General features: G+C 39.7%; 1 long non-coding RNA gene across 1 annotated transcript; it reads right to left on the minus strand.

Annotated features, from left to right (window-relative positions):
• Nucleotides 1-18,086: 18,086 nt before the first annotated feature.
• On the minus strand, nt 18,087-19,717 carry LOC116782255. Its single transcript, XR_004355176.1, has 3 exons — nt 19,637-19,717; nt 18,461-18,508; nt 18,087-18,208 (listed from the first exon to the last, which is right to left on the minus strand). It is a non-coding gene; the product is annotated as an uncharacterized LOC116782255 (long non-coding RNA).
• Nucleotides 19,718-27,747: the final 8,030 nt, after the last annotated feature.

A 27,747-nucleotide genomic window follows, 5' to 3' on the forward strand; every position in this document is an offset into this window, starting at 1 on the left:
AAATCATTGGGTCCAGATGGTGTTAATCCATGAGTCTTGAAGGAGCTCAGAAGCAAAATTGCAGAAGTGTGGGCCGAAGTGTGTAATGTGCCATTGCAAATAGCCCTGTGCCAGGGGACTGGCAGTGCACCTGCTGCCACTGTGCCTCCCGGCTGCAGAGACGCTCCAGAGTGAAAGGGAACTACCAGCCAGTGACCCACCTCCACACTGTGCAACATGGCAGAGCCTGTAATAAGGAAAAAGATGACTGAGCACGTGAACAAGAGCTATTTGGGGGAAAAAAATGTGAGCTCTGCATAAGGAAAGAATTGCGCAGAAACCTGCAGGCAAGATAGCATCTCCTGACACTGCTGCTGGAGACAGACACACAGGGACACTTTCTAGGTCCATTTTGGCAGTTCCTGAAGAAATCACAGCCACAGCTGCTGTCAACAGTGTCCTATGTTTCACATTTTCCTCATTTCATGATAACCCTACACTACCTTTGCTTTTACAACACAAACAGTTGTGAGGCTTATCCATAAAAAACATCTCTGCTGAGGCTTATCCAATGGTCAGACAAGACCATAGTTCTGACTGCATTTGCAGTAATACATTCTCTATAGATGTCTTTTAATTTTCTGTGGTTTATAAATGACTTCTACAGAGCAGCCTGTCCATAAAGATACTTTAGTGTTACGTGACCTATAACATTTAGCTGTACAGATTGTCACTCGTCCCCTTGTCAGACTCAACTTAGTTCTGTGCAAGGTACTTTGAGACCTCATCCTCTCCATATGCACTTAAAGAAATTAGGAGAAAACCTGCCTCTGTAGGTGTACAGAAAATTCTCCTTTGTCCAACCACTTACATGCAAGGTCCAGCTTCCCGAGTGCCAGTCCTTTTGTGTTTTACCTCGAACTTCACAGGAACTCATTAAACTCTAAAAAATCCATTATGCTATCATGTCTCTTGGCTCCAAATAGTAAATGTACATTGACAGGAAATGTCCTATCACATAATTTCTTAGTGATTGTTATGATTGTTATGCACAACTATGAATGTGCAAAAATACACTTAATATCACTATTTAAGAAAGCAGTAATAATATATTACATAAAGCAATTGCATTGCACATACATAATGCTGAAAATTTTTTTAAGTAAATTAAGAATACTGCAGAGGAGCTATTTTCTGGCTATCTTGGATTAAAATGTTCACTGTTGGAAGTCTAATTTAAATTTTTATGATTAGATTATGATTACCATTGTGAACTCAGTACTAAAAGTATATAGCCCTAAAAGTCCATACAAGTACAAATTAATCTATCCTAAAATTCTCTGAGCAAGAAAATGTGTTTACCATGAAATATTTTATTAGCTCTTCATTTAAAAAAGGTACTTCTCCACAGGAGAGAGTTGTTCTCAGACTATACTCTGAAGAATGCTGATGATGCTGCAGACTCCTTACTAATTGGATCCATGAGCTACAAAGAAACGAATCTTGGCTATTATCTGTCACTTAGTTATGGAGACCCACAAGCCTCATCCTGAAGAAGCTGTAGTTGTAGATTTCCCATTCCTGATTCAATCCCAATGACTAATTACCAGTCACCTCCCGTTGAGAAGGGAAAAAACGCTGGTCTACTTTTATTTGCTAGCAATGCACCATATATTTAAGTAAATATTGATTTTATAATCTCTAAGATAAAGTACCATGGAATGGCAATTTTGAAATGGTGGTAGTGCATATAGCACACAAGCTCCATTAACCTGTTCCTCCTCCCCTGTGTCATGGCTTGTTGTCAGTCTAAGTAGACCAGTTCTTTTCATTCCAAACCCCACATACTTCTATATATCTTGACTACCTACCTTCTGTAATTCTTTGACATTAAGACAGACCTTCCCCCCTCTTTTAGGAAATTAAGTAGTAAATATGTTCTGCAGAAGCAACATCCTATTCTCGTCCATGTCCTTTTTAGGTGTGTCAGTATAAACACATTCATGGGTGTTATTATGTGGCTAAGTTCATTTACAGATAGACATAAAACCTATCAGAAAAGCTGTGCTGACAGCAAATAAAGCCTGTTTCAAATATTGATAAATTCTTTCAAAGTTTAGCAGAAATCCACCCACTCAGAAATTACAGAATATCAAATATTTCCTCAAACAGGAATTGTGCAGCAACAACTTCATATGTCTGGGTCTAAGTATGAAACAAAAATGGTTTCATGAAGAGGAAATGGAACACAAAATTAAATTGGGAAAGTCAATAATTAGACAACAGAAATTCACTTCAATCGAGCCACCTCTCCTCTCTCCAGCACTATAAAGTACTTTTTGACTGCATTTTCTCATCCTTGTTAAGAGGCCAAATTTCACAGCCCCATTCCTCACAACTGAATGAATTTTTACTGGAACAACTGAAACATTCTCAGTGCGTGGCTGCCACCTAAGTGAAAGAGAGTTGTTCATTTGGCTTTAGCCTTCCATTTCTCAATAGATAATGTCACAGAAGTCCTTTCCACAACAGTCTTTAGACCACAGGGCTACAACACTATATCTGTGTTCTTACACACATATACACACACACACACACACACTCAGATTTTTTTTTACCACACCTATAGATGAAATAGACTTCACTGTTTTCCACTTTAACAACATTTTCTTCCATCTTGCACTTATAAATAATTTCACATTTTACCAGGTGCACCATTAAGGTGCTTGGTCACTAGATGGGCTCACAACAAACCCCATCCTCATCAAAGCCAACCATACAAGGGCTTACACTGTGACTGTGGTAGGATTATTCAGTGGATAAAGGGCTCCACGTCTCTGTGCTCAGCTATGAAAAAGTTGTTTGAGCCAGGATCCTATTCAGGAACTGTAGGCTAAGACTCTACCTCCTCTTTTCTGCAGGGAGGCAGAAACGGGAACATCTGAACCTGCATTTGGAGGGCTGATTTTTAACACCTCCCAGCCTGGACACAGGTCTTGCTGGAAGTAGAAATATGAAAGTAAAGTCGACATTGGTAGATCAAAACCTGTTCTGTTTGATGAACAAACATAAGTAAGGCATTAGTGGAAAGACATTAGAACCTTATGATAGCATTAGCCATTGAAAAAAAAAATTTATCTACTTTGATAGATAGTGATCTTAACTCAGCACTGACAGTACTACATGTGGGCAAAGCCTTTACAGTTGTATTATCCTCTTAGAGTTTAGGGACTACTGTTTTTTGGGGAAGCCTGGACTCATATTCCATTTGAAATTCACCTTATTTGATTTCAGCTAACTAAGCTTACTAAATAAGAAAAAAACCCCTAACTTTAAAATTATTAAGACTAAGCAATGAGCTAAAAATTGTTTGTGACATGTCCTTCTCTTCCAGAACTTTTTACCACTTTCTTTTTGATTTGTTGTTTTTTGTTGTAAATCAGTAGGATAGAAATCGTCTATGACTGGATAACATGGAAAGGCAGATACATGAGATGACTATGACCTCCTTTGGGACAGAAGAAGCAATGAGGCTATCATGAGATGCAATTCCACGCAGCAGGTAAGTGAAGAAAAGGTGGGCATCCAAAGCCTGAAGTCAATATGAAAGAATATGCAATTTCTTCTTTCTAAAATCTGAAGTCAGAATAAAAAGACCAACTGAATAAGCATTCTGTTGTGATGATTAGCTGCCTGTTGCCTACAATGTCAATTTATGCAATAGTGATGTTACTTGATGTAGCTGTTATACTGCAGAATTTCAAACCCAGTAAGGCAGAGAAGGCAGTTCAATTTCATACATTCGTAGATAACTCTGATAAGCTATTCTGCTTTCTGAACAAGAGCAACTCACTTCATTAGGGAAATTAAAAAAGCAGTTGAGAATCAAGGTCCATATTATCATTCTACCACCACTAACAAGGACATGTAAGTATAATATTACTATGTCTTAATGTAGCTATGTATCAGCTGGGTGGCAGCTGCACTAAAGTAAACAGGAGTTTTATTTTCTAATGATGCCACCGATTTTTTTGCAGCAATACTGGTAGCAGTGGTTGTAAAAGGACAGAAGGTCTCATTTTTGACCACAGTCAGACTAGGCCAGATATAAAACAACACAGGGAAGTCAAATCCTTGCCTGAAAGAGTTTTTAGCTTAGTTAAAGGAGAGAAAGAGCAATGTAATATAAATACAAGTAATTAATCAGCTGAATCAGTGCAAGTTCACTTTGCAGCAAGGTAGAAGCAGGAGGTTATAAGGACCAGTCAAATCTTGCTGGCATGATGGGTGCTACCAGACATCTCCCATCACCCACATGTAAATCCAGCTCAATTCCTCTGTCATAGGTAGGGGCACAAACACACTCCTTGCTTTCAGGAAGAGTTAGGGAAGCAGCATCGACCCTACAGGATCTTGAATAAACCCTTATCTGGGCAAAACAGAGCACCCTCAGCTTCTGTGATCAGCAATGTCAGACCAGTGGAATAAATTACTACTGCATTGATTTGCACAGAAAAGGAAAGGATTGTAACTTTTATAACTCTAATGATTTTTATAATGAAAATTAAATTATACAATAAGAAGAAAATATTAAAAATACATGTGGTGACCATCTACTTGGAGAGCAGGTAGATGTTCAACCTCTGTAGATTTTCAGTGGTAAAGTTTATATACTACAGGTACCATTGATCTCACTGTCACTATATTATTAAAGACTTGTAACTCAGTAATCGTGTCACAGCAGCTAGGAGGTAAAGTGGCATCTCATGAGTTTAAGGAGTTTCTGAATATACTTGATCATATAGTTGGCTCATAATCTATTATGTTGTCTGTGTCGGACACTTCATCTTATTAAATTGAAAAGGAAAAATGTAGAGATGCTTAGACAGGTGTGAGTGAGGAAAGACGGATCTGGTGACCTTCACCATGCACCTGGGAAAGATATAGATAACCAATGTGAAAAGAAAGAAAGTCATGATGTCTACTGGAGGATTCCAACTTAGGTATTCATATAAATATGTGAAATCACATGTCATTTCTCCTTTAGCTTGATGGCATGAGGCCCAGGGATTCATTTTTTTCTCTGCAAGGTCTCACACCTCTTCTATCTTTCATGCCAAGGTCTCCTAGCTGCAAAATGTTGACAATTGGGCAGTTGCAAGCTATCTCGATCAGACAGTGTCCCCTGAGAAGTATCTTCTGGATATTAGAACACATCCATTATGCATGTGCTTGGTGTCATCCCAGATCATCAAGGTCACAGGAATTAAACCTTGGCTAGTGCTTCCCATAGTGAGTTGCAGATACTTGCTAGATGTATGTGCTGGTTTAAAAGTTAATCAGCAGGGGAAATGAACTCAACTCAAAAGGGAGATTATAAATCAGAATAACAATTTAATAAAATAATACAATAAGTACGATTATACAGACAAGCAATTGGTTTTAACCCACAAAGCCCAAATGTATAACCCAGCACCCTGGGGCATAAACAAAGTGGTGTTCCTTGGGCTCCCCTCTGAGTCCAAAGTAAAGGGAGAGGGGAGAAACCTGCTGGTGGGAGAGCTGTTGTAGTCTGGTCAAAAGTGGTGATTGCAGTCCCGTTGAGAGCGGTGAGCTGCAGTCTGGTTGAGAGCAGTGAGCTGCAGTCTTCCTCTGGATCCCACGAGTGGTGGAAAGGTTCCGAAACTCCAGGTTTATATATTCTCCAGCTCAGGCAGGAATGCTCAGTCCTTCCCTCAGAGTGGGGAATTCCATAAAAGGGTATGAGGGTGCTCAGTCCTTCCCTCAGAGCAGGGAATTCCACAAAAGGGCATGAGGACAGGAACATCCCCCCACCTTGCAGGCCTCTACTGACAACAGTTTCTGGGAAATGGCATGGAAGGCTATAGAATACACAGTTTTGGGCTACACCCATCCAGTGATGAATCGGTCCCAGCTGTTCTAACTAGGACAATGTAACAATACAACTTGCTACGTGTTGACTCTATACTAGAGTCCTGCTCCCTTCTGCTCCTTATCCCCGTTCTCAGAGTCATGTCACCGCTGTAGTGTGCTTCCCTCCACCACTAGCTTTTTTCTGCCCATATCAGCACAACTCGTATTCAGCCTTGACTCATTCTCCATCACACAGAGACCCTCTGAAGATGTGAAGGAAGCAAGGAAAAGTATTAGAAGGTAGTTCAGCAAATCATGGTTTGCAAACCTATTTTATAATGAAAAGACAGTCCTCGTTTATCTGGAGCCTAAGATAAGGGCTTCTCATTATTAGGACATAATTACTTCTAAATAGTGAAGTAGTAGAACACATGAAGCTACTTGTGCCAGCTGTTCAATCACAAGGAAATGTGGGTTTCTACACATTCAGCTGGTACCTACTAGCATACAGCTCACACATGTATGATTTGGTAGAGAAAAGTAGTCATTATACAGAACAAAGTAGCTGTCATGTTTTAGTCTTATCCTTTAAGTACTCCAGTTACCACTACCATCGTATTAAGCCAAAAACCTATAATAATCAAATTGTTGAAATTAATATATATTCTTATATCAAACTCCCTTATATAGATCAGTCTGAAAGGTGCTAGCCTCCAGTCTGGGCTTTCTGATTATGGATTTTTACTCCTCTAGACTGAGTGCTAAATTATGTTTAAAGTGTCATTAATTACTTCTTCGAACAGTGATAGATAACAATACTTAATAGCTACAGGGAAGAAAGAAAAAAAAAAAGCTAAGCAAAAACCTCTTTTGAACTCCAGTAATTCAAATATAGAAGCTTGTCTTTGCATCACAGCAGGTTTCTGGGAGGATTCAAGTTGAGTTGTGGGCATATGTGCTTCAGTGCTTCTATAGCCAGCTTTGCCTCAAAGTTACATGGTATCTTAAACAAATAAAAGTTATTTTTCTATACACTTTCTTGTTACCATATATGTAAGTGCATTACCTGTTCATAGTGACAAAAGGCTTTTCACAAATGTTTCTTGATGTCCTTGGTGTTTTGTTTCATGCATTGAAGATGCTACCAAAATATTTTGCTTCCATTAATTTATTTTTAAATTTGTGTAATCATTCATTTCTCATCTGTTCATCTCTACTATGTCATGTATGCATTTCTCCTTCTGAGGTTGAATTGTTCCTGTCATTCATACTAAGATAATTTGTTTCTCCCTGGCAGAGGTAAGGGAACGAATTTGAGTATGCAATGTGAAGACAGAGATTACTAATTAAAATAATTAATTAGTAACATATTTTCACTATTTTATTTCATGCACAGTGCTTATATAGCATAATGAACAATAAAGAAGGATGCATTAGGAAAGTGTGGGGAAAATTTAAGAATGTCAAACTCCAAATTCCATACAAGAGATGACTCAGCAGGGTAATTTCCAAGCTCCGTTATTTTATTGTAACTTACCACCAAACTCTGCTCATGTCCCAAAATGTGAATACAATCATACTGAAAGTAAAAAAAAAATTAATATGCGAGAGTAACATTCCATGTCTTGCTAGAATGGAATTGCTAGAGAATTATTTCATTTTCATTAGACCAGGCTTTTTTCAGATTTGAGAAATAATCTATCCAGCTATATTTGGCATTGAGATACTGAACCTTATTCCACTGAGACAGAGTTAAGTGTCAATAACTGAACAGAAGTTCTTAGCATCATTCATTCCTTTCTATGGGCTGTCAGCTGAACTTGGAGTTTATATGACTACATCTACAATAAATGTGTCCTGGAAAAATGCAGAATAATTGCAAGCAAAACACAAACCATCAAAAGGAGGCTGAACATCTATATTTAAACAGAATTCTGATATCCACCAAGCAGAAAAAAATTCTTGAAAGGTCATATGGGAGCCCTGGGGGAAAAAGAAAATTACTTGCCAGGTCTAGATCACACAATAGTTAGAAGGGAACGTGTTTTGTCATCCTGATAAAAACCAATGTCAGTAGGTGGGTTCTATCAAATTAAGTTTTAAAAACCCTAAAATATATTGTTCAGTAGTTAGCTTGACCCTTTAGCAAAAGTAGAATTCTAGTATATAATATATTCCTTCCTGATAATTTTGCCATTAACTTCAAACAAGAAGACAGCTCTGTCTCCTCAGCTACTCTGCTTTCCCTTGACTCCCCAGGTTAGATCTTGTTTTAGCCAAGCTCCTGCCTGTCCACTTTTGTCACCACTCTGGTCACAAGCCCCCCCCACAATGTGGTGCTCTACAGTATCTTCCATTGTAACTCTCTTTGTTGCATGCCTGACTCCCATAAAGCTGTGTCCATCACCATATTTTATCAGTCTTCCCTGCATTTTGCGCTGCCAATATGATGCTTCTCAGAAGACAGCAGAAAATTCACATGAGATCATGAAATGACTGAGCCAGTACATTTCCTTCAACAACCTACAACAGCTGGATGCTGAAAGGGACCCAAAGAAACATGCTAAAGATGCAGACCTGCAAGTCACATTAGATGTGGGATATAATGGAGCATGGTGGCTTAGGAGCTCATAAATAACCCCTATACCTTCTCCACCGGTATATTTTGGTTCCACAACCCAGAAATCTATTAAAGATAAGTAATTATCACCACATCTCCCCAGGAAGCATTCTCCACAAAATGGCCCTCAGACAGATTAATGCTTCCTTTTTCTGCAATAAAGTCTTGATTTTAAATTTTTCTGTACAATTAAGGAGCCCTGTAAAACATTTTTATTATCTTTTTGTTCAGACTGAGAGACAATTATTGCACTGTTTGTATATGCAGCAACCTATTCAAGTATTAGTCATTTTCCTTGTTATTAGCTTCTGCTTTAAATTGCTTGATAAAGAATTATGGCCACATTTGTGATCCCACAGCGTTTGTTTTCTTTTTTTATGGCATAGCAACACAAATGAAAAGAGACAGCTAATGGCCTGGGGAGGAGGACATGTGGTCTCAACAGGAAGGCTGCAATGACAGGTATGAACACTCATTAAAGAGGTAGGGTGAGAGGACATTGATTTTCCAAAGGAAAATACTTTTTTATCCTTCCAATGATACCTTCCTGTAATTATCTGGTGCTGTGTTCATTCGATACGTGTTAATTGGAACAAGTTTTTATTTGCACAGGTGGCAGCTCAGGATATCCTCTTGCACTGTAATAGCACCAAGTTACACAAAGCAGAGAATATGCACACAGCGTCTGCCCTTTACACAACCACAACTTTATGTACCAACAGCCAGAGGTGGTCAAGTGGCAGACAAGACTGTCACCAGGGTCCCAAATTGCTAAGGACATATTTGTGAACACAACAACCAGGGCTATGTCTATTCTAGTAAATGAAAGGGGCCAGGGACCACTCTCCAGCCTGGCGGCCAACTGGCATTGCACAGCTTTATCATTTTGACTAAACTCTCATCTTCAAAAACAGAGTGACTGTATTCAGGCTGTTCACTGGGAACTGTCCCTGGCTTGTGCTGTCTCCCAACTCTTACCTGAGCATTTTCTTGGAAAGCACTATTTGAAGCAAGTCAAAGCTCTGCTAGGACTGGGCTAGCAGCTTAATGTGAACACACTCCTTGCATGTGCCTACAGCCTGACACTGTTTAGTTTACAGGTTATAGCCATAACCATGGAAACTTCTCTGAATATTTGTCCAGAAGAGGCTCATGGATTAAAAATAAACCCAGCACTGTAGATTTGCGATGTGAAGTGCATTTACGGACGTTTGTAAGAATTTGATGGATTGTAGCTGTAAAGTGCTGCTTACACCATGAAAATGAGTTATATCTGTGTTATCCTATTATCAACGCAGTTTTTAGAAATTATAGGTCCTTTTATGTACTGGATAAGGGGACTTAATTGCTCAATGGTGACTTTAAGAAATTAAGATATCTCTCAAGAAATAGTAAATGACAGTAGCCTTGCTTTTACCCTCTCCCTCAGTGACAAAGACTGAAAAGCCTCATAGTTAGGAAGTCAATGTGTTGTAGTGGCCAGATTTCCTCTCGACTAGCACAAGTTTTTCCAAAACACAGCCCGCAGCCTCCTCACACATGCATCAGCCATGCCCTCCTCTCCTTCCACTGGCCCTGCCAGCATGGCCACTGGGTTTATAGTGACAGACTAACCTGAATTTGTGTATGCCAGGAGTCACAGCACTGCTCTGCTTCAAAACCTGCAGTCAGAGCTCAACTAGAGCAAATATTTGCGTATCCAGGTGCTTTCTCTGCAGATTTCTAGTAATGGATGGTGGCTAAGCACTATGGTGCCAGCCTTGATACAGTGCTTCTGATAACTAATCACAGATTGCTCAGATACTTTCTGCAGCCACCCATTAGTTTGACGTGCTGTACCCAAGCATGCAATCTTTCTTAGCAATGCTCGGAAAACTGCAAATCTAACCAGATCGATTAGATGACAGTTTATTTGCTGATTTCTGGTGGTCTTTCTCTTTAACCAGTATTATCTCTATGCATCCTCAATTCACCCACAAGATTTATGCAATTAGATGCACAATTTTCTCTTTTGATTTTAAGGGTATATATAAACTGCTATTCTCATTCACAAAGAGTGAAATAGGCACAAATAATCTTCTTTTAGTGTGAAAGTATCAAGTTTGCTCATGCTTACATCTGTAAGCTAACTGATGAACCATTAGTCACGCTTCATAGTGAGGGATGTTTTTCTGGGAGTTTCTTTAATCCCCACTTTTGGATCTTTTAACCTCCTCACAGTTACTCAATTTTTGTTTAAATAGTAACACCAGAACTACAATAATTCCATAAGCAAGATTGGCAGCCAACATCAAAGTGTTTCAGAATAATTCCAAGGGGGTCTAGACTAATCTAAAAGTAGAGTCTACACTGAATTCAGATCAGGCCACTAGGGAATTTATCCTGCTGGGTCTTGAAAACCTCCAAGAACATTCTACAATCTTTACACTGTTACCATGGGAAAAAAACTTTTCCTTCTGTCAGTACCTCCCTATTTTCTGCCACCCTCCCACCTGCACCACTGCAAAAGTAGGTTAGGCTAGGCTAGGCTAGGATAGGACAGCATAGGACAGAACTGAACCAAACCCATAACAGTCATCTAGTCCAACTGCCTGACCAATTCAGGGCTGACCAAAAGTTAAAGCATGTTGTTAAGGGCATTGTCCAATGCCTCCTAAAACTGACAGTCATGGGAGATCAACCACTTCTCTAGGAAGCCCGTTCCAGAGCTTGACCACCCTCTTGGCAAAGAAACGCTTCCTAACGTTCAGTTTAAACCCCTTCTGGCACAGCTTTGAACCATTCCCACACATCTTGCCACTGGATACCAGGGAGAAGAGAACAGCAGCCAAAAAGCCAAGCACCATCTCCTCAGTAGGCACTGGGGACTGCTATTAGGTATCCCTAAGACTGTGTCTGCTCCAGAATAAGTCCAGCTCTCCAGCCCCTCTTCACAGGTCAAGTACTCCATCCACCTCATTGGTATCCCCTCTTAAATCACTCCAGTTTACTGATGACTTTCTTCACTAGAGGGGCAAAACAGGATGCACTATTCCAGTTGTGGTCTAACAAATGCCAAGCTGTCTAGGCTGAGTCCCTCTGAGTAGCAAGCCTGCCTTAAAACATAGCTGTTTCCCTCAATCTGTTATCATCCATAAAGCTGATCAGATATCATCTGTCCTCTCTTCCAGACCACTGACAAATGTATTGGGTTTGTGTAGCAAGGTTTTGGTAGTGATGGGGCCACTGGGGTGACTTCTGTGAGGAGTTGTTAGAAAATTCCCCCATGTCCGACAGAACCAATTCCACTTTTGGCCAAGGTCAGCCAAGGCCAAGTGAGCCCATCAGCGGTGCTGGTAGTGCCTCTGGGATTACAGAGTTAAGAAGGGGGAAAAATGCTGCAGAACAGCAGCTGGAAGAGAGGAGTGAGCATATGCGAGAGGAGCAGCCCTGCAGACCCCAAAGTCAGTGAAGAAGGAGGTCGAGGAGGTGTTCCAGGAGCTGGAGCAGAGATGCCTAGGTGGCCTGTGGTGCAGCCCATGAGCCCCTGCAGCCCATGGAGGGCCCCGCACCAGAGCAGGTGGATGCCCACAGGAGCATGGGAAGCTCCTGGCAGGACCTATGGCCCTGTGGAAAGAGGAGCCCACACTGGAGCAGGTTTGCTGGCAGGACTTGTGACCCCAGAGGAACCCACGCTGGAGCAGAATGTTCCTGAAGGACTGTACCCTGTGGGAAGGACTCGCGCTGGAGCAGTTCATGAAGCACTGCAGCCTATGGGAAGGACTCATGTTGGAGAAGTTTGTGAAGGACTGTCTCCTGTGGGAGGGGCCAACACACTGGAGAAGGGGAAGAGTGTGAGGAGTCCTCCCCCTGAGGAGGAAGGAGTGGCAGAGACAGCATGTGATGAACTGACCATAGCCCCCATTCCCCATCCCCCTGATGCCTGTGGGAGATAAGGTAGAGAAATCAGAAGTGAAGTTGAGCCTAGGAAGAAGGGAGGAATGGGGGTAAGGTAATTTAAGATTTGGCTTAATTTCTCATTATCCTACTCTGATTTGATTGTCAATAAATTAAACTGATTTCCCCAAGCTGAGTCTGTTTTGCCCATGAGGGTAACTGGTGAGAGATCTCTTCCTGCCCTTACCTCAACTCACGAGCCTTTCATTATATTTTCTCTGCCCTGTCCAGCTGAGGAGGGGAATGACATAATGGCTTTAGTGGGCACCCAGCATCCAGCCAGAGTCAACCTACCACAACATAATAAACAGGATAGGTCACAGTACAGACCCCCAAGGAAGTCCACATGTTACTGGCCTCCACATTGAATACAACCCATTAATTACTGAGCCTGATGACCCAGCCAGTGACCCAATCTTACAGCTCCACCAGCCTGTAATATCCCAACTTGGATAGCTGGAAGGAAGCTGCCAGTGATAGTGTCAAAAGCTTTGCTAAACTCAACATAGGTATCATCATATCTCTCTCTCATCAGGAATTCTGGGCTTTTATCCTTTGAAGAATCAAAATATTCTCTGTAGCCACAGGAAGTTTAGTATCCCATATTCTCTTCAGAGTTCTTGCTCTGAGACTAGATTTCCCCCTCAGCCTGTAGCCATGTCATTATTTGATCTTCAGTATAACCTTAATAACTTCATCATTGGCCATGTTTAAAATGTGGATTGCTGGCTGGAACCCAAGTCATTGAAATATCAAGACTGCTGTGTTTCTGTGACCGGCTTTCAAATTCTTCCTAGCATGTTATGTAGTATTTATTATGGAGCTGCCAATCAGACAAAGAAATGGATGTGTTCACTTTTTTGTTATTGTAATCATCTGCTCTGGATAATGCAGGCTTTACAAGAATCACCAGGAGCTACATTTTAATGAGGTTTTGCTTTAGTTTACCCAGAGACACATCAGTAGCACCACTGAACACTACACAGACTGGAGACTTTCTCCTGAATATGTAGTTAATTCTTTCTGTTAACAGGCTCTCTGCTGGCAGTACTACCTATTCATAGCTTTTTTACCTTGTGCTCTACCTAAAAGTTATGATCTCTATGAGCTTACTTCTCTCCTACTCCTACAGTTTTTTCCAATTTGTTCTGTTCTCCATGAAACCAGAATAGGAGACATTTTCCTTGACTGTAAAAGCAGCAGAGAGATATTCTGTCTTAAAGAAATGTTTATAGGCAGGACGCTAGAGAAGAGTCCTATCTTTTGTTCCTAATTTCCAGTTTAACTGTATGACTTTTATTTTTTTAGTATTGTTGACACTGAGTAATGATAGCAGTAGTTTTTCATCCCAAACAAAATTTCCAGGGAAACATGAACTGCTAAGACAGAATTCATCACCCTCTAAACTTGGATCGTAGGTCAAGAAGTGTCACTTAATAACTTCTTACATCAAATCAAATGAGAAAGTCAAGGATATGCCTTAAGGAAAAGTGTAATCTGAAGAGCAGAACCTGTGCTTGTTCATCTGAATCACATTTATAATGCACAAGGAAAAAAAAAGTGACCTGTTTCAATACCCATGAATGTCTTCAACTTTATGAGGTTTCTCTTTGTACTGTTTTAGACTGGGTGCTCTGGGCTGACCCTGTATGGACATTCAGTGCCACCAAAGCTGCTCTAGCACATTCAGAGTGATGGTGTTTGTCTTCCTAAGTCACCATTACACGTGATGGAGCCCTGCTTTCCTCGGAATGGCTGAACACCTGCCTGCCCATGGGAAGTGGTGAATTAATTCCTTGTTTTGCTTTCCTTGCATGTGCAGCTTTTGCTTTACCTATCAAACTGTCTTCATCCTTTTACAATCCCAGTTCTCCCCCCCAGCCTACCAGTGGGGAATGAGCAAGTGGCTGGATGGGGGTTAACTGCCTGCCAGGGTTAAAACATGAAATTTCAATTCTACATTCCATTCTAATGTTTTCTCACCAAGAATGTTTGTGTCTGGAACAAAATAATGAATTTTTACTTTCCTTCTATGGCACCACTGGGGCAGAGGAACTCCTCCTTTCCCTCTCAACAAAATAAAATAAAATAAAACAAAACCAGAGCACAGAACTGTTTCCAATACAAAGATATGTCTGAACTTTACCCATTTTCATATAAAATGACCGAATGTATGGCTTCTTTAATTTAATTCCCATTTGCTTTGCTGTAATATACCCTTTGTAAAGGTTAGAAGTCCATCTGCTTGTTCTTCCATCAGAGCCTTGGCATAGTTCCAGCTGCAGATGTGGCAGCTCCAGTGCAAAATGAGCAACAGCTTAAGCAGTCTCATTTCCAGACCAAATGTGAAAGCTTTTTCCCTTAAAGGAAAAAAAAATATATCCCAAAGCAGTGTTTTGTTAACAGGTCCATAAATAAGAACACTAAAGAGGGCAGGCCCATCAGAAATGGGCCAACATGAATCCTGGAGCCTTCTTAGACAGATCTCCTGCTCTCAGTAACTCAGGGAATCACATTTCTTCACCGTTCATTCCAGAGAAATTTTGATGAGGACAAAACTAAAACTAAACTTCACATGAAGGATAACCCCAGCAGTGTTTGTCAGTAAGGTTATAGTCATATTTTACAGCCTGAAAGAGCATCCTTCACAGTCCCCATTTCCATTCTGTGGAGGGGTAAAAATCCCATTTTACTGAAATCACATCATTAATGGATTGTTTCAGAGAATGATGACATCATTCACAGGACTGTTATATGTGTACATACTTGAACTCGTTGTACAGTCAAGCAACTTGAATTTTTTTGCGGTTGTGCTTTGGAAATCACCAAACGCTGAAAGAAGGAAAGCCCCATGCTGTGCAAGGTGCTGAGCACAGCTCTGATCTTCCCAAAGCTTTTCTCTCATTTAGGTGGAACTCCACCAACATAAAGCCTCTTCCCTCAGCCACCAGGGATGCCATGAAGATGTAGCTGGCAATTCATGTCTGAGCTGCATAGCTCAGGTGCTGATCTCCTCTAAGATGACGTGAGTCAGGAAATAAGTTGCAATCAGTAAAGCTTCACTGATATAAAACTTAAGTCATAAGGACTCCAGAGTACATAGACAAGAGTCTTCAGCCACAAAATCCCCTGGTCCCTTTACACTTGCCTTTTATGACAAGAAAGGAGTATGCTTGTACCTTTCATCTCTCTCCCATCTCTGCCAAGCAATCCACACAAATGCAAAATCATCTAGGGTGACTGTAGAGCCCTGTGTAGTGCTCTCTCTACAAAAAATATGGCACAGGGTAGCAGAACTGGAATGAAATAAATAGCATGGGGAGAACTAGAAGGTACTTTCATTGTAACAGCGTGGTATCCCTGTGATGTCCTGGTGCAAGTGACGCTCCTGGACAGAAACACGAATAGAACAGGACTGACCTGCCCCAGGGACAGCACAGTCTTTACTGCTCCAGTGCTGCTCACTTGGCTGAAAAGAAGCTGAGAAAAGTGTCGTGCACCCCAAAATGCTGTACTAATCTAGAGCACTGAGGAAATATTAAGGAAATATTAAGGAAAGCCATTTCATCTGGACTTGGACCTTTCCCCCCAGATAGAATTCATAATCCTCACTTTCTCTGTGTTGTGTATGTGGATTTCATTCTTCAGCTGTTAATCCAGGCTTTGTGAAAGCCTGCTTCCTTCCAAAATTGTCCTTACAGTTCTTTTTCAGAATAGCAACCAAAGCTTACTGGTATGCACCTTGGAAAAGAATATGACTACTAAGATATTTCCCAGAATAGTTTTTAAGATCTTTCTGGTCTTCCACACCTACCTCTACGTCCTTCATCTCTCATTCATCGGGAAAGTACAAACCACACCGATGTCTAGAGGTTCGGCCATGTTCCTAAGTCCAGTCCCAAAAAACCATCCCTTATACACAGCTTTCTCAGAAGCCCCCACCTGCCTTTCTCTATTCAATCTAGGCTAGTTAAAAGCAAAATCCCTGTACTTCTCCTCCCAAACAGTACCCCTTTCATATGGACATCACTCAGCAGACACTGAGCCAAAGGTGCCCCTTACAGAGGCTATCAGAGCTTTCAGCTCCATCAGCTGGCTTTATTGGACTCTGAGGTTTTTATATACCTTCAACACAGTGTAATTTTTATGCTTTTATGGCCTGTTGTAAAAAAGACAGTGGTCACTTTCTATTGTTTTAGAATGGCATCCTGTCTTGGTAAAGATCAGGGAACAAATTGGTTGGCACAACTTGGAGCTTTTCAAGAAGCATTGGAAAAGCAGGGCAGGAATCCCTGAGGCAGAGACTGCTTGAACTCTACCTTGAATAGAAAACTGTCTTTAATTTTGGCTGCATACACAAGCATCACTTTTCAAATATAAAAATCCTCCCATTAGATATTGAAAATTGGACAAGGGCCAGCAGTGTTAAACAGAAGGCACCACTTCTTCTGCTCTCAAAGAAGGTCTGATTTGGAAGAAGTGTAGTACAGTCCTGATGAATCTCCCTTAGTTCTTGAGGTGCAATATGTCAGGTATGAGCAGCAGAAACAGCACCTAAAAGAGACTCTAGACTTTGTGGTCAGGATCACGCAACTGAAGTTCAGATCAATGTGGAAGTAGCAATAGGGAAGAAAAGTAAGGGAGCACAGTGGGAGGCTTTGGGCTACTAGAGTTAACAGAAAGAATTTCTTTGACAGATCAGGGGGACTTCTACTGCAGATTAAAGCCCACCTTGCTGCTCTGGAGAGACAAAGCTGGTTGACTTGATGTACATTCCTGCTGTAACATGCATGAGCACAGCAGACAGGAAGAGAGTTTGACTAGGCAGCAACATAAAATTCCCTTGCTTTGTTTGCTCAGTTATTGCTGGAAAAGGATATTAGAAACATATCCATGCAGAAAAAAAATATATTTTCATATCTGCTGCATTAGTGATATTTTTCCTTGAAGAAAATCCTCACCTACAAAGAAACAATCAGTTAACAACAGCAAGTGGGAAAAGATATGCTTCTGGGTTTGTATTTGACACATGCTAAAATTGCAAGACAATAGAGAGCTGAGTTGAAAGTCAGATGTGTTCTGAGCACATTCTGGAGTGAAGAGGAATAGAGGCTAGCATAGAAAATGAATGGACTTTTTCAGAGGTAAAGGTGGAAGGCAGGAAGTAACCTGGTAGAGGAATTTGAGATCAGTTTTGTTGCTGAAGTCTTCCCAGAGAAAAGACCAGGCAGATACAGAGGTCTGGGCGAACCCTAGGAACATCAAAGGAAGAAAAGCACCCTCTGAAGAAAAAAGGCAGATATGTGGCATCTACCTTGACAGTGTGAAGAAACAAACTCTGGGCACACATGAGGTTTCCTTAAGGATTATCTTTCATTTAGGCCCCTTCCAATTCTGAATATTCTGTGATTTTCCCCCAAAATGCAGTGTCACCAAAGCAGAAGATGAAGGAAGTAGATAGAAGCAGAAAGACACAATGGGTCCTGGGTTTCCAGACACGCAGGTCCCCAATGACCTCTAGGTCAGAATGCATCTTCTTCCTTTTGACTGTCATTTCACTATTTAATTGTCTCTTTTCCTTCCGTCTTCTCTTACTCACACCCTGGAAACATACCATTTTTGTGGTTTTGGTTTTTTTTTATTTATGTGTTGATCCAATCATATTATTAACTTTTTTTCCTTCTTCTTCTCTTCAGAGGTTTCCAAAACAGTTCTGCTAGACAGTGTTAGGTTGCTCTGTGTAATGATCTTTGTTTCCAGACTGATGAATGGAAACCCATTCTGTGACTTCAGAGCACACTGTAAAACCAAAAAGTTCAGTAATCCTCACTTAGGAAAGTAGGAAAAGCAGAGCAAATCTCTCCTTAGGTCTACAACAGCCCTTGGTATTTTATGACCAGCTGAAAATGAAAACAATCCCTTTTTTTTACATATGGAATTTATGGTCTTTCCCTGCTTAACCTCAGGGGAAGTTTGTGACAGAATACAGATTTGAGCCCATCTTTCCCTGAGACTCATCTCTCCCTAGACCACTCCCCTTTAGTGACTTACACAAGGAAGAGCTTTGCATATATATGGTTGTTTGTTCCCCTGCCTTACCTGGGTAATAAGCGATAAAAAATGAAAGCTTTAGCAGCTGATATGGCAGTAATTTAGATGTGGCTGGGATTTATTATAAAACAGAACTACTTCTTTGTTAAACACCATTTTGACATTCTCAGTCTTTTTTTTTTACTCTACGTTTTACTTGTTACATGCATTTTTAGCAACTAAAAATTTCTTTACTTTTTAGGGTATATAATTTAGCTAACATGAGTTAAAACCTATATTTTAACCAAACACTCCACCCAGTTTATTCCATGACACATCAGGTTTCAGATAAATCCAATTTAATCTAGTCAACTTTAAAAAAAATCCCAACAGAAACTGTCACATTTGTTAACAACAATTTTTCTCTGTTTTAGTCAGGATATAATTCACTAAAACCTGTAAAAAGCCAAAATGTGATAGCTAGGGTGATGCAACTGTTCTGTAACACCTAAGCATATACTATACTTAAACACAAACAATTTTCTGTTGGAAAACTACATTTTCTAGGGTGGTTATAAGTCTCTAGACTTTCATTCAGAATAAATGTTAGGGACCATATCAAAGTAAATATCTGAATAAATAAGGACAACTAGTAATAAAATATTAATATTATTCAGTCAAATTTCCTTTGATTTTGACGTAACCAATTTTGAAAGTCACAAAGTAGATCACAGTTGTGTGTCATCTGATTGCATCTAATATAAATCTAGATAAAAGGTTGCATCATTTTTAATACATCAACTTACTTAGAACGCTTTTTGGCTGCTGACACATCATCAAGATTGCAGTGATCAATAAAAGCAAAGAAAATGCTGAGATATTAGAATCTTTATAATTCCCCTAGTCAATTTTTCACACACTACTTAGTATCCAAGTTTTATGTCTAAACTTGCCAAGCTAAAAAAGTAATTCATATGATAATGAAATGTCAAATAAGTTTTGAGCTAGAGATCTAGATACTTAAAGTATCTGATTTCATTAGGAAGCCACTTCTTAAAGATATAAGGAATGATCAGATGCTCTACTCATCTTCTGTCAACATTCGAATAGAAGTGTATTTGTTTAACCAGAATTTTGCTTCCTCCTAATAAATCACACTCCAAGAGCAGTAACATCTCATTACCAATTTTCACTTACACATTATATTATCCCGTAATGAAGAGAAAGCCTATCTTTGAAGATAGATTTATCTAATGAAGATAAACTCAGTTCACCATGAGTTCAGACGCCAAAGAACAACAGTGATGGGATGCCTGGAAGGAAGGAAAAAAATCCTGGTTTGTAGATGTTAGACTTGTTGATTTGGTGTCCTGCAAGAACAGGGCCAATTTGTATCAGACAAATTCTCTAATACACCTCAGGTTTTAGCCTGAAACCTGCCTGGAATGAGAATGGTGTTATAACTGTCACATGTTGCCAGAGGGAAAATTTGGCATTTTGTACATCAGAGTGGTAAATCAAATCAAAAAGACACATCTTTACCCCACCAGAAACATGAAACACCTCAACAAATTTCATTTAATTATAATTATTATAGACACTGAAGCAGAAAAAAAAGAAAAAAAAGAATGAGGTAGTTTTGTTCAAAATAAGAAAGGTGCCGGTACCGCATGCAACCCCATGATGCCTTGGTTTCCAGCACAGAATGCATGAAACACTTTACAACACCTATGCAGCAACTATGAGAATTTAGCATCACGACAAATACTGCTACAAAAATGTAAGTTCGATGACAACAACAACAATGGAGAGAACAACTGGCACATTGTAAACACATAGATTATGATAGCAATGTTGACCACATAAAATGTCATCTAATTTTAACATCAACAAACCAATGTGCACATTATAAAATGAACTGGTCACTCTTCACCTACTGGTTTTGCTAACAGTCATGACAGAGAAGGAAGGTCTTGCTTTTCCTATCAAAATAGATTTTGCATTGCTGCTAGTGAGAAAAGTCATTCTTTGACCTGGAAGGTAGTTTGAAAACACATAAGAAATAGAAAGATCTGAAAAACTTAAATTTCTAGAGTAATTAGGATTCTTTAATTTAGAGAACACATTCTTTGCCCCTAGCAAACAGAAGGAAATATTGAACCTTCATTCACTTTTCAGCTAATTAGAAATAATCTCTCAGCTTCTTACTGATATTATGCTCTTTCTTTTGGATTCTTTGTATATCCACCCTAATTAGCACTGGCACAGAAAATCACAAAAACTGCTGACACTCCCACTAATAGTTTTCAGCCCAACTTACTGGAAGACAGACATTTCTCTAGCTTATCTTGTCCAGAGAGAAGGGATGCAGATATCCATTCTGGATGTAGTTGTCCTAGGATTTCCAGATGTCCTTTTTGTTGAAAATTGTTTGTCATTACAGAAATTGGCTCACAGTCCATGTCCTGTCATCTGCTCCCAACAGGCTTAACACCACAGAGAAAGGAAAAAGAAAGAAAAAAAAATTAAAAAAGCAAGTCTTGATTATTGTACCTTGCTTCAGTTGTGTATGGATCAAAGGGGATAAACGTGCAGGCTATAACACCATTTGTTCACAGACAGTATAAACACTACTGATATGGCACTGTCTGATCTGCAGCATTCCATCTGCCAGCTGCAAGAATGAAAAAGGGAGAGCAATTAAGAATATTAATCGGGTTTGAAGTGCTGCAAGATTCATGATTCACATGAAGAAAGACCAACATATATCAAAATATAATGTGTTTACCTAAAATAAAAAAGAAGTATGATTTCTTTAGTCCTGCATATTTAATGCAGTACATTTTTTTTCCCAAAAATCTCTTACACTCACTTTGAATAGTCAAGCACTTAGCTCTATCTATCTCAGTCTAATTCAAGCTGCTGATTACTGATTATTTAGAAGCACTGAGTTAACATTAGAGTATCAGAGTATCAGCAGCTCGATTATTTCCCTAGTGATCTTCATTCTGGCATTTAATAATGTCATTTCATCCATTCCAATTAGACTTTTCCACTAACAAAAAAAGAAAAAAAAAAGGGGTAAAAGTTTCTCTTAGATTTCTGGGTAAATGTACAAAATATAACAGAGAATTTGATCTTTGCTGGGAAATTACTTGGGAATATTAACAAAACCAATCCACAAGTTTCATGGAGAAAAATATCTTTTCTGTACAGCAGAGGTATTTCTATAAAGAATTTTAGCTTCCACTGAGGAGTTATCTCCCCACAGATAAGTGAAGAACAACACTGTAAAGATATTTAAAGTGCTTAAAGATGCAGATTAATGCCCACTGGGATTTCATATAGACATATATGCAAGTAGAAATCACAGTTTAAAATCGAAGGGAATAAAACATCTATTAAAAAATCCACCCAAAAAAACCCCAGTGTTCTGTGGGTACAAAAGTCCCTGAAACAACATAACACTGTGCACTTTTTTATTGCTCCTTGCCAATTTATGTGGCCTTCTTGCTTTGACAGCCACTCGGGACACAACAGGCAATGCCAAAGCAGGACTCTTCTGCACACATGGACCACATGCCTAAGCTGAAGAAAAGAATGGTTCAGTGCAATCTGTCCTCACTGGCAGTTTGCCTCCAGCTCAGCACAATCCCTTGCGTATGTCAGGGAGGAGAAGCGTCCACTGTGGAGAACAGCCCCAGGACACTCATGGAGGTTATTTGCTGAACTTCAGAAAGCTGGCCTACAGAGAAAGCTGCAATATCCAAAGCTGGAGAAACAAAAAGTAGCTGAAACTGACTGGGGTACTTACTGCAGCTACCAGCAGTTGTAAACACTTCAAAATTAACATAGATTCCCAAGTTGAAGGTCTACACTATTTTAATTCAGTCTCTTCTTCAGATATAAGCAAGACTCAAGACTTTAAAGCATCAGGTATTTAAGAAAGTTTCAGTCTGAAGTGTAAAAATGACAAAAATTATTTTAAATATTTTTAAGGTAGGGTTTCTGTTGGTTTTTTTTTTCCTCGATTTTAGGTCACACAACAGCTTGCATCTGTCAAGAAAAATTAAGACAAGGATGTATGAAAATTTCACATTAAAAAAAACATATTTCCTAGCTTTGAAGTAGGCAAAAAGGAGTGTTTAGGAAGTTAAAGAACCTCAGAGAGAGTCCTTTTAAAAAGATTGGCAAGATCTGCAGTAGAAGCTTGATAACCCTAAGCTGCCTTTGAAAACCATCCAAACAGGGGATTTAGATGAACTGGAACCATTTAAAGAAGGTCTCCATGCCATCTTTAGCAATAAAATACAGACCCAGGCACTTGAATTCCTCTGTCATTAAAAGCTGGAGTATAACACTAAGCAGGTTGAAAGCAGATGGCACACTAAAATGGAATGTGTAGGTAGGGGGAAAAAAACCAAAAGCAAACCCAACAACAACAACAACAACCACCAATGGGGATATCTGGAGAAAATGACATAGAAACACCACTTTTTGTGAGCAGACAACATACCAGTGGGAAAAAATACAGAGGGTAGAGCATGCTTTTATATGTGCCAGCTTCACAAATTTACATGAAGTTTAACCCTCCAAAATGCAAGGGACAGGCTGGGTACACTGGCTGCCTTATTTAAGCTTTCCTCTTAGGGAGGGTTGAGCACCTGGATGGCCTGTTCTTTGTTTAAAGAAAGAAAACCTACATCAAAGCGATGTGTTTCTCTTTTTTACTGAGACGCACATATAAAGAACAACCCTTTGAGAAAGTTCAATAAAGACTGAACAAGTAGCAAACTTGATGCTAAAATTCCTCTGTGCTGGACTCCGAAAACAAATCTTCATTTCAACTTCTCTGGTTACAGTTTGTTTTCTGCACTTGCCACCACTGCCTTTCTCTTAACCTCCACCCTATGTCTGCATTAACCCCTTCTTCAAGCACAATAAAAGATCTCAGAAATTAAATCATTGCATGTGCTCAACACGAAGCTGTGTCCAAATGGTTGATGTTCATCTTCTGCCCTTTGGTAGTAAGAAACTTGCCTCCCCAACACCAGTAGTGTCCAAAGTCCTAATAGTTTAAAACCATAGGGCCGACCATACCAAAGTAAAAATCATGAATGCATGTTTAGAACAAAATTCTGCTCTGAAATACTCTGGGAGCACCTCAGAGAAATGTCACTCCTTGTCCCACAGACTGGTATCTTGGGTTGAAGGTACGGGACTGAGGCTGAGGAGACAATTTCTGTCTGTGCCACATGGTCTAGTGCAGGCAATCCAGAACAGCTTGTACTATGCAAAATCATAGGCAGTCCACCATGTAAATTTGCACAGCAATTTCTCCACTTCAGAAAGTCCCCCATGATATACAGTACCTCCCACAGCGAAATCTCTATTTCTATATACATATGTATGCAGAGTATTACTCAGAGTAACTCTGGGATAATGCTGTAACTGAAAGCAAAATCCACTTTAATTGTTCAGCACAGAATAATGGCAACAAACTCCCATTTAGGAATTTAATCTAAATAAGCCCTTATATTTTGAATGCCTTTATTTTCCCTACAGCTGTTTTGGGTTTTCCTCTTAAACAGGTTGCAGAAGTACAAGAGGATTCAGATCTAACAAGCTTCTATTATAGGAGAATGTCCTGGCTTCCCAGCTACAGACAGGTACCTTAATGGTAGCCTGAGATAGAAAGAATTTCTTATGCCATTATCAAGATCTTTTCTGTCAGCAGCTTTCATAGTGCTGTCAGATTAGAGTCCCCCTCATTAACTGTCAGACACTATCTGTTTTTCAGTGGAAGAGAGAAGAAGGGAATAATAATCCTCATATATACTGGATGGCTGTAGGAGAGAAATGTCACTTAATGACATTTGTACAGCAGATAATACCAGGTAAAATAAAGGGCAGGAATTATTTTTCTATTTTTTTTTTTTCTCCAGAGCTCCTAGAAGAAATGTTTGTTACCATTCTCTCCCAAATTGGCTTTGCAGGTGACTTGGAGGTTTTATGTCAGAAATTACTCATAGATCACAGAAGGAATAAAAGAGCCCCTTTTGCAGTCTCAAGCACACTAAAATATCGTCCTTTTCACTTCATGATTGACAGCAGCTTCCTGTCATCCTCAGGCAATGGCCAAATTAAAAGACAGTCCTGGTCCCTGTGTTTTCCCTCCTATCACTGTGTACCGGCTCTCAGCTGTGTCAGAGTGTGTTATTACTGCATCTCAGTTGCTTTTCTCTAAATGAAGGGTGGGGAAAGAGCATTGTCTAAAGGTTTTTTTCTCTCACAAGATGTTTCTCTTTCCCTCAAGAAAGTTCCGAGCTCTAGCTGCCAAATCTTTGAACTTAGTGTATCCTTTGCACTCTGGCAGAAGCACAGGATACCCCTGGTCATTCAGGAATAGAGCTGATTTGGTGTATCCTCCTTCTAGGTCTTATTTCCACCATAGAATTCTCACATTTCTCTGCCTCAGAAAATACCTAGAAATACCAAATTAAAATTTAAAGATAATTAGAAAAGAATGGAAGCAAATTGAATAGGCACAAGATCTTTAAAACAGTACACAGATAGCATTTATCATTGAATATTTCCATGATTGTAACTCTTAGAATAGCTGAGAAGGTTTAGATATTTTCACGTCCCCTCCCCAGTCAGCATACAGACAGCCTTAATACTCATGAAAAAGATATGCAAAGGCCATAGCAAACATCATGGCTTTCTAAAATCACCTTCACTGCTACCTAGACTTGCAGCAGAGATAGAGTAGACAGCTGGGGAGGATACAAGCAGCAGCCAAAGTCTCAAGAGAAGTCACTGCATTCCTAAATCTGAGCTTAAGAAGATTCCAGTAAAAGATTAAAGGAATAAAGTTAGACAAACGATCATCAGTAATAGCAAATTCTGCACTGCATCTTTCTTCATAGTGCTTGGCAGTAAAGTAACTGATAATGTGCTTCATATGGACTGAAAAAGCCTTGTTATTTTGTACATGTAGTCTGGTTGTCACACAGGTAGGAGCTTTTTGCTTTGTCTATATTCAAAGGCTTTGCACAACCAGATGTTGCTATATATCTTGACAAGCTGGGCCTTAAGTTTGGCTCTTTTAGCCAACAGTCTCAAGATGATAGGAAATATATTCTTCTTCCTTTTTTTTTTCTTATCTTGGGCAGCATTTATTCTTCTTTTCCCTCAGCAGTGCTGTCTGAAGCATCTTGTTCATCCTTGTCTTGATCTCCATATGAAATCTGCCCAAGACAGACACGCTCCCAAATCACAGCAGAAATCATCTGTGTTCATGCAAGAGCAGGGAGAACATCAGCCACATGGTTGGCATTTCTTATAATCAATTTCACTTACATCCTTGGCTCTCATAGATGCACACGAGTCTAGGCTATAGAAAGCCTAACCATGGCCACCCAGTGAAGTAGGAGGTAAAAACCTGTCATGACAATTTTCAAGGTTGGAGAAAAATTGTTAAATTACTGGGAAATATGCTTATAGAAATGGAAGGGGGGGGGTGGACCACAAACCACAGTGTCTTCAGTCTTAGATTACATTGGAAAATAGCCTAGTGGACCTCAAACTAAATGAAAAAAAGAGGAGAATACAGATCAAATCACATGAGAAGTCCAACAGACAATCAAGAACCTTGGCTGTGACAGCCAAAACCAACACTGGACATGTTTGGGATTATTTCCAAAGTTCTTGGTTACCGCATCACACTCCTGGTATTGGACCAACCTAAGGACCTTGGGGCTGTGAACACAGAGATTAAAGACAGGTAGGGAGGTGATTCATCCACAAAGCACCAAGCAAGCCCAACATGGTGCTTGTTCCTGGACAGTAAAAACTGACAGAAGGGTTTTGCCAAAAGACTGATGCCACATACCAAGTACCTGTGAGCAGTCTGGCAGCTTGTCAGCCAAAAGAGAAACCTGACATCGGAGTTAATCCAATATAAATAGGTACATGGTTTTCAGTTACTTCTGTATATCTGTTTTTAAATCTAATAACCCCCTTGTTAATACTGTTGCAATACATTCCTGCCATGCTTGTACTTCTATGTTTCTCTGTTGTTGAAAGTCATTGCCTATTAAATGGCAAAGAACAAAGCATTACATTCCACCCCCTAGCAGCCTTTGAAAACAGTTTTGTGCCTTTCTCTAAAACCTTACCCATAAGTTTCATGGGTGCCACAAGGGACGGGAACACCTTTCTCACCGAGTAGCATGGGCCTGAGTAGGTAACACCTGTTGTCAATCAGAAAGACAAGTTTTCCAGTGACAAGTCTTAGCCAGTGATGGACAAAAGGCAAACTGGAGCTTTGTGGAACCTGAAGAGCCTCCTATGAGTTTGTAGCAATTATCTGAATCATCATTTTTCTTCCCTTCAGCTGGAAGGAGAATGTGATCTATTAATATATCCTTGATGGGTGGCAAGACCAGTCCCTGGTAATGCACACAGGCAGGAAGAGGCACTCACTTGAATGGCATTTATGTACTAGAGCATGGGAAAAGCTGCTCTGGACCATAAATAGACTCTTAATTGCCATAAGTCCACTGCCATATGGGATGTGAGGGAAAATTCCTTGAACTCCCTCCAATCAAGATACTATAGTGGGTTCATTACAGAAGCAATAAAATTCAGTCTTCATGCCTTGACAAAATAGAAACTTAGCACCTTTGACCACTGACCATCTTCTGGAAAAAAACCTGGAGACCCTGAGGAATCTAAAATACCTCAAACTGCGGAGCAATTCTGAGAGTACCAGAAAACAGATTTATTCGTCAGAGTAAGTTTTGGAACCTTTAAAATTTAAACAGCATTTCTTTCAACAGTACTTGTAAGATGAAGAACAAAGGCATCAGGAGCTCAAGACAAAATGATATTTTGGAAAACCAGCTCTATCCTTATTAAGAGTCAGAAATTGTGACTATTGAGTTATCAAAATTTAAAAATAACATTGTAAAGATGTGTTACTTTAGCCTCTGAGAAGTCAAAAAAAAAAAAAGAGGGCTATTGTAGAAATGTTAACAGATAACAGCATGCACAAAAAAAAGGAGTGCTGTAAATCAAGTGGCACATCATAAATCTAAGCAGACAATTTATGAAAGCCTTGCTGAAAATCAGTGTGTCATTCCCTTCATTTCAATGTCACCATTACCCTGCAAATATAGAACACTTAGAGATAATATTTTCAGCAAGAAAAAAAATTGTGGCCTCAGAACATTACTAAGAAAAGCTGACAGATTGGATAGAATTAGGTTAAGGGGAAAAATAAACTCTGGAGGGCAAAACCTATG

This window comes from Chiroxiphia lanceolata, chromosome 2 (genome assembly GCF_009829145.1).
Source record: "Chiroxiphia lanceolata isolate bChiLan1 chromosome 2, bChiLan1.pri, whole genome shotgun sequence".
In the NCBI taxonomy this organism is placed as follows: domain Eukaryota; kingdom Metazoa; phylum Chordata; class Aves; order Passeriformes; family Pipridae; genus Chiroxiphia; species Chiroxiphia lanceolata.